Genomic DNA, 19,923 nt, shown 5'->3' with positions numbered 1-19,923 from the left:
AGAAATTTTAAGTGAATGAAATGTTATGTATTTATGTTTTAATAGGGATACATGTCAAAAATAGAATAGTGATACAGGGGATGGGGGAGAAAGAGAGAGGGAGGGAGGGAACGAGGGAGGGAGGGAGAATAGTTTGCAGAAAAAGATGGAGTATGAAAACATTTTTACAAAATTTTAAAACAAAATCAAAGTTTGTAGATAGTAAGAAGAAAAGCATTTATAGCAATGTAAGCTCCACACTCTTTGGGATAGAAGGTAGGTGAGTGAATGGAATAGGTCAGGTACTCAGGAGCTTTAATCGCTCTGAAGTTTCCTTTCTGTTCTCAGGGGCCTGCCACATGGTGAAATACTGAATTGTTGTTGTTGTTTTAAAAATATTTTTATTGATTTCAGAGAGGGAGAGAGAGATAGAAACATCAATAATGAAAGAGAATCATTGATCTGCTGCTTCCTGCATGCCTCCTACTGGAGATTGAGCCTGCAACCCGGGCATGTGCCTTGACCTGGAATTGAACCGTGACCTCCTGGTTCATAGGTCACTCAGCTACTGAGTCACATGGCTGGGACAAAATACTGAGTTTTGGCAGAGTTTGTTAGTGGATGTAAGTTGTTAGTATTATTATTTTGTATGCATTTTTTATATGTTTGAAACATTGACAGTAAAGTTCAAGCATCTCCTCTCTCAAGAGTCCCTGGCTAGGGTAGACTGTCCAACCCTCCCTCTACCTCTGCTTTATTTACCAAGGCCTCAGTCACACACGCCAGTTACCGTGTCTGTTCAGAGTGGGGTGGGAACATGAGCTGGAGCCCTTCATCAGAGGAAAATTCCATCAAGCCTCTGTGTGCAAATCTATTTCTGTGCCTGGGCACAGTTTACTTAGTGCTCAGCAGTCAATCTTGAACATCCCAAAAGAGACATGCTATGCAAATGTTCTGAGGAATAAGCTAGGAATACAAAAGTAGCTGACTCACGTTTCTTCATTCTGAAACTTCCAAAGTCCCAGCCAAAAATAGCTGCTATGTATCAGGAAGGAAGCCTGATTTACATTTAGTAAGCAAAGTATTGTATAAATTACTGATACAACCAACTATGCCAGGGTGTATGATGTTAGCTCTAATTCTGCTAGTCATAATTCCATGAAAGTGGAATTATGTGAGTATGCAAAACACAGATTTATTATTTTATTGTTGTACTAGAGGCCTGGTGCATGAAATTCATGCGTGGGTGGGGGTCCCTCGGCCCAGCCTGCACCCTCTTGCAGTCGGGGACCTCTGGCTCCTAACCGCTGGCCTGCCTGCCTGATTGCCCCTAACTGCCTCTACCTTGGCCCGCGCCACCACGACTTCGTCCAGAATGACATCCGGAAGGTTGTTCGGCTGTCCGGTCTAATTAGCATATTACACTTTTATTATTATAGATTATTTTCCATAGGAACAACTGTAACCCTACTTTTGCCCCACCCTGTAGTTAACAGAAGATCGGGAAATATACCATCATCTTTATAATGGACTATTATGTTTAACTTTGTAACAATGCTGAATGTTGAATTCATCTCTCATAAAGTAGATTTAGAAAGAAAACACTTTAAATTGGAAAGGTTAAAAAGGAATTTTTGTTTTGTTTTGGTGCAATTGGCAAAGTTCAATTTGTCACTTACATAAAACAAAAATGTTTGCATGCCTTTAAATCGAAAATGAAAGGGTCTGCTTCAGAAGAAAACAAATAATACCGAGGTAAGAGTCTAACAAAGGGCCAGTGAGTCCCTTGGTACACTCCTTTAGTCACATAGGTAGAAAGCAGAGTATCTACAGGAGTCCTGAACATGACCACTGGTCTATTTGGGGGCAAGTAGCAGTTTTTCAAGTAGCAAATGAAGGAGATTGATTTGAATCATAGTAATTGTGTATGCACATGGGGCCCTTCATGACTGAATGAATGTTAACTCCTTACAGTAATACAGAATAACCACCTATTATTCATTTATTCAACAAATATTTATTGAGTACCTACTACATGCAGATACTCTTAGGTATTCATGATAAGATAATAAGTAAAAACAGAGTTTTCCCTGCCCTGGGAGAGCTTGGGTAGTCACAGAGCACATATAAAATTGAATCTCTCAAAAATTCTATGAAGGAGAGAGGCACTGGGTCCATAACTAGGGAAGTGATCAGTGAGGTGAGGGAAGGCTTTCTGAGGAAGTGAATGAGCTACACCCTCACATTTTGAAGGAATGAAAGAAGACCATCATGACAAGAGCATATACTTAGTTAACAACTATTTATTGTGTGACATATGCCAGGCATTTTTCTGGTTGATTAGGATAGATGAGCAAGACAGAAAAAAGATAACAGTCTTTGAAGAGCTTCTATATTTGGGAATGAGGTATCAATAAAAATAAGCATAGTGAATAAAGGTGATACAGGACATTAGAAGGTGATAAGTGACATGGAAAAGGGTAGAGGGGGCAAAGAGAATCATGTGTATCTCCAGGCTGGAGACGAGACACACATTTGAATAGAATGATCGAGATGGTGTCATGAGGAAGGTGAAGAAGTCAGTGGTTGAGTGACAACCTGAAGGTGAGGGATTGAGCTCCATAGGTAGCTGGTGGGAAAGTGTTTCAGGCAGAAGGAACGCTCAGTTCCAGAGGTGGGAGTGTGCTTGTCATGTTTAGGAGAGGGAGGAGGCATGCTTAGCTGGAGCAGAGTGGAAGAGGGGGAGAGACTAGAAGACAGGGCCAGCAGGGTACAGGTGGGGTTAGATCCTGGAGGGCCTTTGAGGCCACTGTTGGGCTTTGACTCCTGCTCTGATTGAGTCAGGCAGCTCCTGGATCGTTTTGAGCAGAGTCAGACTTGATCTGACTTATATTTGAAAAGGATTCTCTTATTGCCATGCTTGGAATAAAGGGGTAGGGGTCAAGGGTGGAAGCCAAGGCCACAGTGACAGTATTGCAGTGATTCTGATGAAAGATGGTCAAGGCATGGGCCAGGTGGAGGCAGTGTAGGGAGTGAGACATGGTTGCCTTTTAGACATGGTCGCCTTTCAGACATGGTCGCCTAAGGGGAAGCTTAGGATTCGCTGATGGATTGAAGGATGGGTGAGAACAGTCAGAAATTTTTGCAGGATTTCCAGCCTGAGCCAGCAGAGTGCTGGAGTTGCCATCAACTGATGTGAGACCGAGTCCAAGGCGAGAAGGTGTGGCAGGAGGGGCCCGGAGTTCATTTCTGGACTGAGATGAGAATTCTGTTACTAGTATATACCCAGTGGAGTTGCCAAGTAGGCAGTTGGAAGGATAGGAATTGAAGAGCGTGAATATAGGCAGACATTTCAAGGAGTTTCCTTGCAAAGGAGAGCAGAGAAATGGGGCTGAGGCTCACAGAAATGAGATCAAGAGAAAAAAGTGTGTTTTTTTGTTTGTTTTTGTTTGTTTTGTTTTTTAAATTTGGGAAAAATAGCAGCAGGTTTGTATAAAGATGGGAATGAGCATAGTGAGTAATGATACTGGGCAGCCAGCGGGAGGCCAGACATGTAGGCCCTAGCAGACATTCTAAGAAATTGGGTTTTGCTGGAGCAGTGGGAAACCACTGAGATTTTAAGTGAACAGGTTTGACAAGATGGAATTTACATTTTGAATGGATCCCTCTGGCTGCAGCGGACAAAATAAACTAGAAACTGGCCACAGGAGCTGCAGACAGAATGCTGAATATGTGCCTAGCCACGTGCTAAGCATTTCGTGTATCTTAATTCATTTAATCGCAAAAATTCAGGCGAGTGACATTCTCACACACCTTCTACAGGTGAGGGTGCCGAGGCTCAGAGTGGTTCAGTGCTTTGCCCAAAGTCATCACACAGCTAGCAAACCAGTGACAGAGCAGGGAAAGAAGCCAAGCTGTTCACCCTCAGTATCGTGGTTTATTTATTTTTTATTTTTTTTATTTTTGCCATTATATGGTATTAGTCATAGATTCATGTAGTTTTTGGGTTGGAAGGACTCTTAGAAATTGCTTAGCCCAGCTCCTCAGGTAAATGGGGATTTGAGGTATTCAGAAGCAGTAGCTTGCAAATAGAAATCATAGTTTAAATACACTCGGGGTGGTTGCTATTTAAAGCCCTATTCCAGACGAAATCCTTTGTAAAGTTGAGAATCCTTTTGTGACGCAAATAATCCACTCTCCAATGTAGCTGTGGAGAAAATGCTGTTCTTCAAACATCAGGTGTATCTTTAAAACTAAAAAAGTGCCAGAATGTTCTAATTATGCAGGGAGAGCTGCTGTGGCGAGGTGGCATGGAGAGATGTGGGACGAGAAGGCTGCCAAGCGACCAGAAGGGGCAGTCCTTGGTTTTGTGTGCTGGAGGCACACCCACTTCTACAGGGACTTGGTGTTATAGCTCAGAGGTTTCCAGTCCTTGCAGCCCCTAGGGCTCTTAAAATCCACTTTGTGAATCTATGAGACACAGTGCTACTGTCTGCCAATACTTCTTCCTCTATCACAGAACTGCTCCCCACCAACCCATCCCCAACAGGTCATTCCGACAAGACTGTCAGGCCAAGGCTTCACCTGCCTCCGGTCCCTAAATGGGGCACGTGATTAGGTCTAGTCAATTAGAGCTTCCCTAGATTTTCCTCTGAGCTATTTTTCCCCCTCTGAATTATGAGCAGTAAGTGTTAGGTAAACTTACTGCAGGTAGCTCGTGTGTGTTCACATGGAGAGACACTTGTATGTGAATAAATCCAGGTGGGAGCAAGTAGAGCAAAAATATGGGAATAATTAAAGCAGAGTCCTGGTAGCATTGGCTCTACCTGAATCCAGATTATCCCCTTGGGATAATCCAGTTACATTAAACAATACATTCCCTTTGTTCTATGCCTCAGATTCTCACCTCTAAAATGGGGGATAATACTACCCCATAGCATGTAGCAAGGATTACATTAAATAATTTGTGTAATGTATTTAAAGCAGTGCCTGGCACATATCAGTTAACTATGCTATGTGACAAACTACCGCATAGTTAGTGACTTAAAATAGCCATCAGTTAAGCTCACAATTCAGTGGCTTGGCCGTTTGGGCTGGATTCTGCTCAGCTCTGCTTACTCACGTATCTGTGGTCAGTTTCTGAGATGGCTGTGTTCATCCACGTGGTCCCACATTCTCCAGCAGACTTGCCCAAGCCCATTTTCCCCATGGTGGCTGGACAGAATGCCAAGAGAAAGAGTGAAAGCATACAAGGCCTCCTGGGATGTAGGTTCAAAACTGGTACACGTCTCTTTTGCTGCATTCTATTGAGCAAAGCAGCATGAGGCCAGCCCAGATCTATGAAAGGGGGTAGTGGACTCTACTTTGCATGGGGGGGAGCTTCAGTCACATTGCAAAGAGTGAGCAAGAGAGGGCAAGCTGAGAATGGTTACTACCATTGTGTTTGATAAATCTCACCATGCATTGCTGCCAGTCTTATTGCCTAAACCGGTTTAATTTACCCTCTGTTGATTGCTATAGACCATGTCTATTAGACTTTTGTAAAGGTTATTAATAATAGGTTGGCCATCACCTAAATTTCTTTCTTGGACTTCTCATTGAAACCCAGATATAGTTTAATTCCAGGAATATCCCACGTCACAGGACGCCCTGTTTCTCATTAGTAGAGTACTGCGAAGGATCTGTAATCCCTCGTGTTGTAATCGTATATCTGCTCAGCAAGACCTTGGAAATTACCAGGCTTTAATGATCTACTTTACACAATCCATCATTTTTTTGTGAGTTTCTCCTCAATTGTTTTCATTTTGTAATTATTTATATTTCTTCTTGGGTGGTTCATCTTTAATTGCTTTAGATTTGAGGGGGAAATATTGAGATTATGCAATTGTTCTTATGAGACCACAATATTTATTCTTTTCAGGAATAAATACATTGTAGATTTTCATGCTTACTAATTTTTTATCGTAGAGAATATCGCATTATGCAAGGTGTGCAGTGAATACATTTAAACTCATTACTAAAGCAAATCCCATCAAGAGTATTAATACTGATTTGATGTTTTTCATCATTATGTCACTAAAGGTACTGCCAAATTTCAGTTTCTCCTGTTTCTAAATCCAGCTGAAGATTAGCATAAGCTTTTGCCTCAATTATTGTAAAGATGAGCAATGTGAGAAGGATTTTTTCGCAGGGAGGCGGTGTTTTTCCCCCTGCATTATAGGGTTCTATATTATGCTTGTTATATCAATATATCAAGAGCAAATGTATGCATTGCAATTTCCCTCAATAACTAGAAGGAAATCAACATCCTTATCAGCCAATGGTAAAAGCATACTATTGTGTGTTTATAAGGTATGGCACTATTATTATTTACTGTTAGCAGAACCCCTCCATTTTTTTTTAAACAAAACTACCTTTTGTTTATATTGGGCTGAATATCAATGTCACTCATAACATTGTACTTATAGTTGATAACTGAGTACCAACTCTGCATATTGGTTAACTTGCTGAATACTGGATTACAAATTATTCTAACATTCAGTGGCTTAAAGAATAACAATTTATTATCTCTGTCATGGAGCAGCCTGGCTGTGAAGTTCTGGCTCAGGTATCTCATGAGGTTGCAGTTAGATGGCAGGCATCTGAAGGTTTGACTGGGGTTGGAGCATCCAGCTCCAGTTTGGCCCATTCACATCAATGGTGAGTTGGTGTTGGCTGTTTGTGGGAAGCCTCTCTTCCTCTCCACATGAGTCTTTCTAAAGGGCATTTTTCTTGAGTGCCCTCTTGACATGGTGGCTAGCAGGGTGAGCAATGCAAGAGACTAAGGCAGAGGCCACAGTGCCTTTTGTGATCTCTCACTTCAGTAGCTACACATCATTACTTCTGTGTTCTATTTGTCACAGACTGTCCCTGATTCCATGTGGAGAGTACAAAAGGTGTGAAAACCTGAAAACAAGGATCATTGGCCACCATCTTGGAGGTTGGTCACCACGAACTCGTATCAAATGACCATAGGTATCTACTAAGGCCAGCTTTCTCAATCATCAGAGACTGGGTATAGTTTTATGATGTATCTGCTAGGTGTGTCCTGTCCCATATATAATTAGGAGGCCAGTGACTTATATCTTAAGGGCCTCTGCATGCCTGTGAGTGAGTCCTAAATACTGTAATAATAATGCTCTAGTTATCTTCTCTAGAAGAATCCAGACCTTTTCTGATGCTCTTCCTATAGTCATGGTGTCTTTCACACAAAAAACCTTTTTAGAATCTTATGAAAGTTATGGAATAATTCCCAAGTTGTGCTTAGTCTCACAACTCCTACTCCCCATTTTCTCTTCTTCTCACTCATTTCTCCTGCCCTTAGGAGAAGAATTAGTTATTCCCTCTGCTTTTGCTCTTCTCAGACATCCTGTGCCACCACCTACTCAGATCTTTATAAACCATTCCTCCAATAATTTTAATTCTCTCCCCAAGGTAAAGTCTGGTAGCAGCTATTAAGATGAAATGTCAATTTGCTATTAATTTTATTATATATTAATTATTCATTTAGCTTTCCAACATTTTTTGTTACTGTGAATTCTCTTAAGCTCCTGGAGGTCCTTCATTACTTTTCTGTTTTTCCTAGTTTTCTTACCAGAATATTCTAGATCAGTGTTATTGCAGACAATGTAACTTCCATTAGTGAATGAACCAATTCTTGATGCATTTTAAAGATCTCTGCTTGTATCTAAGAGCTAATTCTATTTCACCCCTCAGGAAAGACAAAGCATCAATCTGGAACATCCTATCACAAATGTCAGGAGCCCAGGTTGGAAACACAGAATTAAGGGGATCACCACTGAAAAATTGTCAAGGAAGGATTTGTATGAGAATCCCATCAGCTTCGATTTTAGATGTCCATTTTCCTTCCCAGTCCTGACTTCCCTTCTACCTGCTTACCACACTGTGCCTCCAATGCCTAACACAGTGTTTTGCACAGAGTGGGTGCTCAGCGAACATTTGTTCCATGTATTCTTGGAAGAAAATAGGCATTGTGGCTAATAGGCTGCATAGATAAAGCCTTTGAGAAGCCATAACATAGACATCCTCCTACCTCCTCTAGCTCCCACACTGACTCCTGTGTGGTGTGAGCAACTGGTCAGCTGGTCCCCTAGAAAGCAAGGCTGTAATGTGAACTGGCTATTTGTCCCATAGTATTTGCTGTGTCAGGGACCAAAGAGAATGGCTTCAACTGACTCAAGAGAAACACTTCACTCACTTAGGACTGTTTGTATCCCAGCACTGTCTGGAGAGCAGCTTGCACCAACACTTTCATTCCAACCACCAGTTCTGGGAAACAATCTTCCTTTTCTCCTCACCTGCTTCTTAGCTAAATCCGGTGCCTTTCCAAGAGCCGGTGGTGTGCGCATGCTAGCGTGTGTCGTGTCACTTCTTGTCAGTGCAGCCTTGTCAGGTCTGATGGAGAGCTGAGGCCGGGGCGGGCAGGGCCCCACCGCTGCTGCTGACTGAAGTGACAGGAAGTCAAATGTGATTAGGGTTTGACAAGCACTGGGGGTCGTTCCATACCTGACGAGATTAAAAAAAAAAAAAAAGAAATGTAACTTTAAGACCACATCTGGGGAAAGAAACTGGATCATACTCAGGCCCAGATAGGCCAGCTGCCCCTGTGTGTGGTGAGAGGATTCATGTGTGGCCCTGGAACCCCAGTCTTAAGGGTTTACCACATAACAGTATAGTCACCTGGGAGCTTCCCTATCTGTCGGTGGCGGAGGGGGGGGGGGTCTGGCTGGAGTGAATATTAGATGGTCTGTGAGTGATGGTTTTCTTCCTTCTCCACTTTCCATGTCTGAGGCATACACACATTATTCATTCATTCCTCACTCATTGATTCATTCATCAGTAGCCTTTTCTACCCTGCCCTGCACCACACACAGCACTAGGCTCTGCAGCTACCACACGGAAAGGCACAGGAGTGGTCCCCGTCCTCTTGTCATGTGTAGTTGAGACTGGAAGACGGATTCAGAGATGGAGTCAAAAAGCAGGATAGAAGTGCAGGGACAGAGCTAATGCTCAGTAAATTATGGGGCTCCTGGGAAGGGCATGTAGTAGCCTGTGGGAGACTCCCTGGGGTTAAAGATAAGGGGTCAAGCAGGAGAGTTGGAGGAGGTTGGTGGGAGGAAGGGAAGGACAGAGGAAGGATCTTCCAGATGGAGGGCAAGGCATGGCAGAGGCTCTGGGAGAGGAGCTTCATGGTGGGCTTGGAGTTCCAAGCAGTGTGGAGCTGCTGTAGGAGGCAGAGTGGTAAGAGATGACACTCAAGCAAGTGGAGGAAGCAGGCCATCGAGGGCCTGGAGGTCACCCTTCTGTGTGTGGAATTGATCTCAGAGGCTATAGGGAGTCGCTGAAGTGGCCCTCAGAGCTCATTCCTCAGCATGCCTCTCAGATGGCAATGCTCATGTCTTAACCTGGCTGGCTCACTCCAACCTCCTTGGTGCTGGGAAGTTTTCCTTGGTTGAAGGCTGCTGACATCATCTGTTATTCAAGGATTCCAATCTTGCTGTGTTAAATCCCTTGGAGAGCCAGGCCTGTGGGCTTGCTGCTTCTCTTCTCACTTCACAGCTGGGCTTTGAGAGCCTACTTCACTTGTGTTACTTCTGCAGGCTCTAGGTCTGGCTATTGTTCTGGGAAAACAACAGGCTTATCTTCTCTATCTCTCAGCCCCTACCCTCCACCCCCTGATGCTAGGGCAGCATCTGTAAACTAAGACATGCCAAAATTCCAGCCCCTCTATCCTCGCCTCTTCATTTCTGTAAAGAATGCAGGAGCTTTTAACATAATTTTAGCAATGTATGATGACCCTTTAGTTTATACCAACTTTCTCTGCCAACATTGTTGGGAACAAAAATCAATATTTTGAAAAATACGTTTGCATATGTGCTTCTGTAGTTTTACCAGTACTGTTAATCATGTTTCTAACTGTGGAATATGTCATGAAGTCTATATTCCTTATGCAATAGATAGATATAACATGATGGGGGAATAAAATAAAATTAAAACTAAGAGCGAATTCTCTTTGTCCCTGAGTGGTGTCTTGATGCTTTTAATGCTGGGAAGTAAAAGGAATCCATATTTATTGAGCATCTACTATGTGCCAGGCATCGCCATTTTCATGTTATCTTATTTAATCCTCCCAATCACACTGTGAGGAAGATTTCATTATCTCCCATTTTTATACATAACACAACAGAGGATTGGAAAGGTCAGGTGACATCTCCAAGGACCAATAGCTACTGAGGTGGCTTGAGCCCAGGTCAGCTTCCTTCCTGAGCTGACTAGGGGGAGAGGAGAGCCTGTGGATCAGGCAGGGGATGGGGGCTGGTGGAGTAACTTCAGGGAGTTATTAGCAGAAAAATCAATATAGCATCTAGTACGTGAATGAACAATGGTTTCATCTCTTTTATTAACTTTGGTCAATTAGTGGCTGTCAGAGAACTTGGTTAAGAAGCAGTGCAGAGATTGATTAGCTAGATGTGACATAGTGGAGACAGAGTGTCTACTCAAATGCCATATGTATTCGACATCTTGTTTTATGGACAGGAGGTGGTACTGGGCGGGTATGGGAAGAGCCAGGGGACTGTTGTCAGAAGACTTGGCTGGATTCTCCCCCAGGTGAACGGGCTGGGAGAGCTGCTTTTCAGGCTGGCGTCAGCTAATTCCTCAAAACCTATTGATGCACGAAAGGGGCAAAACGCTTACAAATCACCCAGACACTTTTGGGTGATTTGTATGGACATTTTTGTAGAGAACATATTTTAAGAGAACATATGTCTTTTGGTGCTCTGTGCTCCATAGAATTAGGTAATAAGTATTCAGGCCAATCAGGCTTAATGTGGAAATCATATAGTGAATCTGAATGTATAACATCCTCCAATCCTATAATAACAATCTGTGAGCCCCATTGTTATTTATCTACAGGCACCTTTTTCTCTTCTTCTTAACCCTGTGTTTGGGGAGAGAGATCTTCAAACATTACAGACTTGGGAGGCATAGTCAGAATGCTAATAGAGCCATCAACCCAGACACTACCTTCTTAAAATCTGACTGAGCGAGGTGAGCTGAGCAGCTCTTACCTTGTACCTCCTCCTACATGATTGCAATTAACATTTTACCTGCCCTGTGTCTCAAGTCAAAGCTTTGGCACCGCTCCCTGGAGGAGAAGGGAGGACCTTCATTACAGAACAGATGCACTTACTCCCGCCTGCTGTATTCTGATGTCACCATCTCTGAGCTCCAGAGAGAGGTCAGGCAATCCTAGGATGTCATGTGTCCCAACTCGAATATTTTAATTTAGAGACTCAGTAAATTGCTTCCTCCATTAAGACTGGCTGTACTTGCAGCCTTTGCTGGGGCCCAGCCAGGAGCTTTGATTCATTTCATTTCTTACTAACCTAGTCACACAGGGAAGGGGCGGCCCATATGTCAATGGGCGGTGGAGAGCTGCTCAAAGTAAAAGGAAGACTAATGACTGAGGAATAGTTTCAAGGGTAGACTGGCATTTGAAATGACAGCACACATGTCCTGCTGGCTAAAGGATGGTGTCTGGTGGGGGGCCAGGGAAAAAAGGGGTGGAATATTTTATACTTTGTTAACGACTAATAAATGCCCCATTGCAGCCAATTATCACAGGACAGGTTTGCTTTGTGTGCAGGTGAATTTCAGTGTGTTTTGTGAGTTTATTTGAGCCAAACTGCCAACAATTGCTGGGAAGCAGAATCTCAACTATCTAATGCTCTAGAGCAGTGGTTCTCAACCTTTCTAATGCTGCGACCCTTTTCCGATGGTCTTAGGCAACCCTGCTAGCGGTTCTCAACCTGTGGGTCGCGACCCACAGGTTGAGAACCGCTGCTGTAGAGCCTAAGACCATCGGAAAACACAGATATTTACATTACGATTCATAGCAGTAGCAAAATTACAGTTATGAAGTAGCCACAAAAATAATTTTATGGTTGGGGGTCACCACAACACGAGGAACTGTATTAAAGGGTCGCGGCATTAGAAAAGTTGAGAACCACTGCTCTAGAGAATGATGGCTTTGTACCTTGTTTCATACATTACAATCAGAGGCGATGTAAGTGGGTTACATGAAATCCATTGGTGACAGATTAGGGAAGCCGTACAGGATAGTCAACAATCAACAATGAACATGATAAGAATAACAATGAAGGGATTTGTGGTCTCTGTCCTGGCACCCAGGTGTGTTTGGTTGTGCCCTGAGAGGTTTGGAAAAAGGGAAGTTATAAGTTACCTTGACATTTCACAGGTATGTTATCTTAGATGCAAAAAGACAAGAGGTTCAGTAAAGATAGAAATTGACCTTTGTCAGGGAAGATACTGGCCTAGGACATGACTACCCACTATAAACTTTTAAATGAAAGGTTTTCAATTTCAGACCATCCTTTGTGGATACTTTGAGTCTCTTGAGTTTGCATGGTTGCCACACAGGCTTTCCCTGAGTTAGTCAGGTGAGCACGTGGCCCTTTTTTGTCCACAAGTACAAGGAAGTGGAAGTTCTTGTCCACTTGGCTTTTCAGGGGTTTAGGCCGTTTCCATCTCTCTGACACTCTTAGTTCACTGTGTACTCCAGAGTGAAAAGGGCAACAGAGGAAGGGCTACCTTTCAGAGCATGAGGTTGGGGCCAACCCTTTCCTCCTTTCTGGGGTTAATCCCAGAACCTAGGGTGGTTGAGCCTGCAGACGTGCACATGTAGGGGGAGGGCTGAGAGAAGGAGGTGGAAGGAGTCACGCTGGTAAAAGCGTGGGCACGGATGTGCACCGTGAGAGTCAGGCAGCATCCCAAACTCTCTCCTTTCTTTCCAAAGTCACAAGACCTCGCCCTTGACCAACATGCAGTGAGGTTATAAGCTCTTCTTCCCTGTTCTAAAGTGTAAAATCCTTGCATTCCAACAGGTACCCAGTCAGTCCACAGAGGCAGCTAACATGAGGTCTGCGGGGACAGTTCTTTCTGGCAAGGTGAGCCTCCTGATGGCTTCAGACGGCAGCTCTGGGCTTTAATACAGGTAGGTCTTTGGAATCAATATCACACAATCAGCTCTTCTCCAAGGGGGCAGAGGCTAATGACTCACTCCCCATGCTATTGGTTTCCGATGAAGCATAATTGAGGATAAAGTATTGTTTCAGCGGTGACACAATTGCTGCTTAAAATATGCATCGGATCTCGTTTATATTTGCTTATTTACAAAGGAAGCGGTGAGCTGTCACCCTGGCTTTCTTCCATCGTAAACCATGAATCATTTCTGTTAAAGTATGTACTTTGAATTTAAACATAACTGGGCCATTATGGCTGGCTGCTGCCCAAAACACATATATGGTTTGCATGTCTAGATGAGCCAATCAGAGCCAGGAGCAGCGGGCGCCACAGGTGATCTGTTCCTCTGCCTCCCCTCCACCTCACGGGGACCGCCAGGGACATGGATTTGTAGCTAAGTGTCTAATGGAAGACTTGGGACAGGGTAATACACAGCTGCCAACGTGAAGTTTGATATGGAATTTAAACCCTGTCTCTGGCTCCAGACACCACACTTGGAAATGCAAATTGCCAGTGGAAGGAACTCATTCCTGAGTTAATGGACACAATGGGAATTTCACCCTCCCTCCAGCTGGCAATTTGAGGCTTGTATTTATTATCAAGTTATTGGGCCCATGACTCCTCTCTTTGCCACCACTGCCATCCCCTGCAAAGGAGCTGTGTTTGGAATCCAGCAAGTTCTTAAACTTCTACCTATAGTAACTTTGAGTGATTCTAGTAGAGCGTGTCACTGGCTGTGACAGGATTATTCAGGAGCTAAATGGTTCTGACTCAGTTAAAAGACAGCCCAGGCTTCTTGCCTTGGTGGCAGGAAACCGAAGCGACGGCCGGGCCCCTGAGGGAAGCATGTAGTTTATTAGGCATTTATTCCTGGACGCTTTCCTCAGAGACCTGACAACATGCCCTGCAGGGAACTGTGGTTTGGCAGAGGCCCTGCTGTGGGCACTGGGTATGGGTGTGTGTGTGCATTCTTTACCACCCACTTCCCAGTGGCCCCTCTTGAGACCCTCAAGGGTACATGCTTAGGGTATCTACAAAGCAGGGTGACACTCCACAATTTCAATGGAAAAGCTTTAAAAGGTAAAAGAAAGCATTCAAGTAGCCTCTCTAGGAGAAGCAAGGATGGTCTTGGATGCTGTCATGCCCTTTTCTGGCTGGGTATTTGGATCGTCATTGGTTAAGTTAAAGTATATACTATAACCTTGGCATTACTGAGGCTCCAAACATCTTACTCAAATCCTGCCAATGGCCCAGCTCCATGGCATGAACCAGTGGCTGATGGGGTGACCCCAGGAGAGAGGAAAGGTAGGAGTGGTCACCGAGGAAGAATACTGAGTCTGAGCCCAAAGCTGAGCTGGGTAGCTCCCTGAGTCACACCTGTCCTGCACTGGGTAAAAATCATGATGCTACTGAAGGTAAAGACCCCTAAAGCAAGGAGTTGGGGGTCTGATTTCTCTCTCTATGTGACATAAGACCTCAGGCCATTCATGATAGTCCTATGTAAATACCGAACTTTCCTCATCCGCAACTTGTCCCAGTTCGCTCCTTGGGTTGTGGTGAGGATCTATTGAGAGAGAAACCATAAGAGCAGTTGGCAAAGTAAAAGGTATTGGACAGCATAGGTATCAAACTTTCTAAGAAGTACAAGCTAGACCCTCTGAATCCAAAACTACATTGCAGCACATATCGAAGGGAAAGGCTTTCATTTTTTGGCAATTATTGAAAAAATGCTTTCATTTTCCCTGTTATATGCGAATGGATGTGACTTCAGAATTGCAATATGTCAGAACAATTTCTTCTTGAAATGATTTAAAGACGAGGACCAGATAGAGACTAGACTATATCTGCTTTTATGTTGGATTTTTTCTTCCTTTTTTGGTAGGAGGTTGTCTCAGAGGATAATTACAATTAATGGGATCTGATCTTTTTCCTATTTAGAGTACTGATTTATGTAATAGAACAAGTACAGACCTGGATGGTGGCTAAGAGAAATAAATGATTTCAAGGCAGCAGCATGACCAATGGTCAGAACAAGTATGCACTCTGTGGTGATTACAACCTTTATTGGAATATATCTTTAGGCAATTCAGTGTTTCACATAACGCAGAGGTTGTTAACCCACCAGAAACAGGTGGGATGCTGGGTCTTTAACTTTTCTAAAAAATAAAAATGGGAATCAATTAGGTAAACTTTGTGATTATGACTTTAGTAACTTGTATCTTCCTCCAGCTTGATGTATATTAAAAACAAACTGTAGGGTTGGTCCTGGCTTGAAAGAAACCATAGGGAAAACCCACCCTCTCTATATATAGATGAGGATACCGTGGCCCTCTCAAACAGGGGAAGTTGAAAACTTGAAGAGATCTTGACCTGCACAGCTAAATAAGTGTCTGTTACGTAGTAGATGCTCAATAAATGCCTACTAATGTCTTGGGGACAAGGAACTTCCATAACAGAACACAATCTAGTGGAAGAATAAGAGTTGGCCACGGCTTGTAGGGGGCCAAGAGTCCTGAGTTCTAGACCCAGTTCTACCAATGATAGCTTATACAAGCTATGCCGTTTGCTCTGTTTCCTCTATTTCCATTGTAATTAATGTTTCCTTTTCTAGCTGCCTTAGCGTAATACTTTAGAGTAAGTGAAAAAGAAGTATAAATGCACTTTGGAAAATGTCAGCTGGTCTATAGCTAAGTAAGCCTTGTAAATGAACTAGCGAGATCAGGCCACCTTTATGGTTAAATCGAGGAAGCAGCAGAAAACAGCAAAGTGAGACATTTCACTGATGTTGAAGTGGGTGATTGTTATTTATTTTTCCTCAAATCCCTGGCTGTAGGGGCAAACTTGTCTAGGTCAGAACCGTGGAATGGAAGCCAGTCTGGAGCATTGTGATCATTAGGGCATGTTTCTTATGAGCCTTTTAAGGTAGAATGCTAGGCTAAGGTCCAATTTTAATTTTTTAGAAGTTCAAAGTCTAAGGCACTCGGCATAACACTGCCTGGAGCAGAGGGCAGCAATAATGAACCCAGCAAAGAGAGAGAGAGAGAGAGGAATAATCTATTGTGTTTAAAGAACTCACAGTTTTTTAAAGGGTCCTTGTGCATTTCTCTGTCTCTTCACAGAGCTCCGGAAGTCAGAGAGTCAAGTCTGTCAGGTGTAACAAAACTGACTACTGAGGGGTGGATATTCATATTTTGCCATAAAATTCAGCCAAAATAACCAACCATCATAGAGTATTTAGAAATATGAACATGTGAGTTAAAATCTTACTGACTTTCAATAATTTAACTGCTGCATACCTGTCTGCCATAGGGGTGTAAAAGTCGCATAACATTATTTAATACTAGAGGCCTGGTGCACCAATTCGTGCACAGGTTGGGGGGGCCAATTGGGGGTGGGGCTGGCCGGGGGAGCGGAGCCCGGGTGGTTAGTCGGCCAGGCCTGCCCCCTGGTTGAACTCCCCATCAAGGGAACAATTTGCATATTAGCCTTTTATTACATATGATTTTTCCTCTAGAAGCAGGTTGGATAGTCACAGGTTTTCTTAAAGCAATTAAAGTAGAAATCAAATAATGAGAAGGTTAGAGTTATACAAAGACCATTCTGTATGATTGGTAATAGAATGAAAACAGTATCTCATCTTCCAAGTATTACGATATTCTCCTTATCTAGTTGGTCATGCCATGATCATCACAAGATGCTTAGTTTAGAATTCAGCCCCATCTCCAAAGATAATTTCATTCTATAAGGAATTATAAAGGAAAACAGTCCACTTGGCCACTATATGTGTGAACACTTTCCACTGGGAATGGCTTTCTGAAGACCAATATGATTCCCAAAATCTCATTCATTTCCATCACCATTTCATGAGACCAAGACCTCTCATAGACATTTACAATAATTCATTATAGGAGATGTCCAGTTTTTCCAGGATAAGCTGGAGGTGACGTAAATGTCATGACTGAAAATGTAACCCTTATTCCATATATTAATTGTATTTATTTCATATATTAATTGTATTTTGTTAATTAAAGCAAATGTTTGTCTTTCTCCTTCTATTCCTTCCAAGCCTAGGAGTAGATCCTGCCTGATATTATCTGGACTTCCCAAGTGGGCATCTTTCCAAGAAGGAAGAATGGTTTCTTTAGGCCAGTGTTTGTCAGATTGAGGTTCAAGAATTCCCTGCAGTAAAAATGCAGATTCTTAGATTCTACCTCAGACCTACTGAATTAGAACCATAGGGGTTGAGACTCAAGGGTCTAAATATATGAGACTTCCTCAGTGATTCTTATGCATGCTAATGTTTGAAAGCCACAGCTGTTGGCTTGCATAGAGTCTCAAGTGTATAGGGTTCCATGTTGCAGAGGACATTGATGTTGGGGAAGGGGAGAGCATGCTCTGATGGTCTAGAGGAGAATGCCAGGGGAGGGCACCAGACTTCTAAATATTTACACAGAGGACTTGTATTCTCTTTAGAAAGTTCTCTTTGGCTTGCTGGTCACCTTCTGGTCATTTTCCCGTAGAGGCAGCCACCATCCTGATTGGATGGATTGTCCTATTGCTGTAGGTGCCTAAAGGGGTGTGTGTGTGTGTGTGTGTGTGTGTGTGTGTGTGTGTGTAAAGGAATGGTACAAAAATACCAGCATTCTTCTTCTCTCTGGTTTCAACAGAGCATCACCTTTGCCAAGAATTATTCTTCTCTTAATCTCATGGAGGCTTTACAATTTGAACATTTTCCTCTTGTTTGAAGAGACCCATCAAATGTGACTGTGCCTTTTAGAGGTGGGGAGTATGAGCTGCCTAATGCACTAAAATCCTACATTAGCTTTGTTACACTACTTTGGACTCTCTCACCCAATACAGATCCATCAAAACCTACTCTTTTCCATCATCACTCACCCCGTAGAGAGCTAGGAAAGAATACCCCTCCCATGCCCACCATCTTAGTAATGTTTTGATTCTTTCTTATTCCCAACTCAGAAAATGTGCTGGTTGATTACTCTGGTTGCCATGGATACAGGTCTTTTTCCCTCCAGGTCTGTCTTTTGGTGTCACATGTCCCCTATGTGTTTGATCTGTAAAGGAGCTTTTCAGAAATTCATCTACTCAGTGTCATTAGGAAATGAGACATTAGGACATAAAAGTGGGCTGTGCGTAAACTTAGTTTCAGAGAATAATCACTAGAAATTCCTGATGGTGTATTTAAAAAAAAATACGAGAAAAATCCCTCCCAATCATTATGCACACTTCTCTTTCTTCTTTGCTGCGTATTTTCAGATTTCCCCCCAAACCTTTATGGTGAACTTCTATCTAATAGATTTAGTAAACCTCTTAAATATTTCCTGAAGTATCTCATCTCCACTGACAGGTAAACTGTATTCATTTTGATTTTTTCTCTCCACTGATATTTTATTATTATTTTTTAAAAATATGTTTTTATTGATTTCAGAAAGAGGAAGGGAGAGGGAGAGGGAGAGAGAAACATTGATGAGAGGGAAACATTGATTGCCTCCTGATTGCCCCCTGCTGGGGATCCTGACTGCAAATTGAACCCAAGGCCTCCTGTTGCATGGGATGGTGCTCAACCAGCTGAGCCACACCGGCCAGGCAGGGATTTTATTTTAATGTGGGAATTCAGATGATCTTTGCAATACTCAACAATATCTACTATTGATAAGACATTAGCTGTTTTTAAATTGCCAACTGTAGTCTCTGCTCATTGGGGCAATCAAGTGGCCTAAACTGTTCAGAGCATTCCCTAGAAATTCATTTAGAAACAGTAATTGTTCTGTGTTCTCCTTTTATATTTGGTGCAGTCTGGCCCTCATGTGTTGCTTCAAAAACATCTCAGGTGCTAAGATGATTTTTTGCCTTGCAGGGTTTCAACCCACTCAACAAATAAAAATCAGTTGACAATGCATATGTCAACCTTTGCACACAGAAAGAGCTCTCAGTGATTTAGATATTTACCTGTTTTGTGAAATTGCTGCTTATTTTGTGTCCCTTTTTTAGTGGCCCATTTTAAAGAAATCATCCACAGATTTGAAAGGACATGGCAAACTGAATGGCAAGTTCATGGGTAATTGGGTTTGGTGTATCGTGGAGGGAGAATGTACTGCTATCCTGGCCACCATGGACATGAGATGCTGGAGTTCTCTAAGGAAGAGATGTTTCAGCAAAAGTACAATGGGAGTGATTAGTGCAGTCATTTGGAAACAGCTAAGACTTTTTTTTAGCTCACCTTGTTGTCTTTATAGGTTAACCTAGCTGTGCACTTGAGTAGAGTCAGGCTGACACCTGTCAAACTATGAAAAGCATGCGGTGTGAGGCTTTTTAATGCTTGAGGAAACATGAATGCAAGCGGAACAATATGAATAAATTCACTCTTGGGATGTGTAAATAAATGCATTAAATGCGTTGGATATTTAATTCACCTGTCCCTAATAATATTTGTTGATATGGAAGATGATAAAGTGTAATGACAACCTCCTAAATGGGAACAATCCCTGGGAGTGCTCATTGATATGGAAAAGGTTAGGAAAAGGTTGGGTTTCAGTGGCTGATAATAAACATGTTATCCCACTTGAAAAGGTGTTTGATGGATATTACAACCCTCTCTTGGATAAAAAACACACTTAGCATTTGTATACTCCTTAATTGCTGGACTTTTTCACTTTGTGAAATATCTTTTGCCCATTGTATCCACTGGGGATTTTTAGTATCAGAATGTTAATCTTAAAGACAACCACAAAAATGTATTAACATAACTGTATTGGAGAAAATACCTGAAAAATGCAACACACTAAAAAGCAAAAATGACCCTCTCTGAATTAATTGATCCAA

The sequence above is a fragment of the Plecotus auritus genome (assembly GCF_963455305.1).
Source record: "Plecotus auritus genome assembly, chromosome: 6".
NCBI lineage: Eukaryota > Metazoa > Chordata > Mammalia > Chiroptera > Vespertilionidae > Plecotus > Plecotus auritus.
This window is presented reverse-complemented; position numbering follows the sequence as displayed.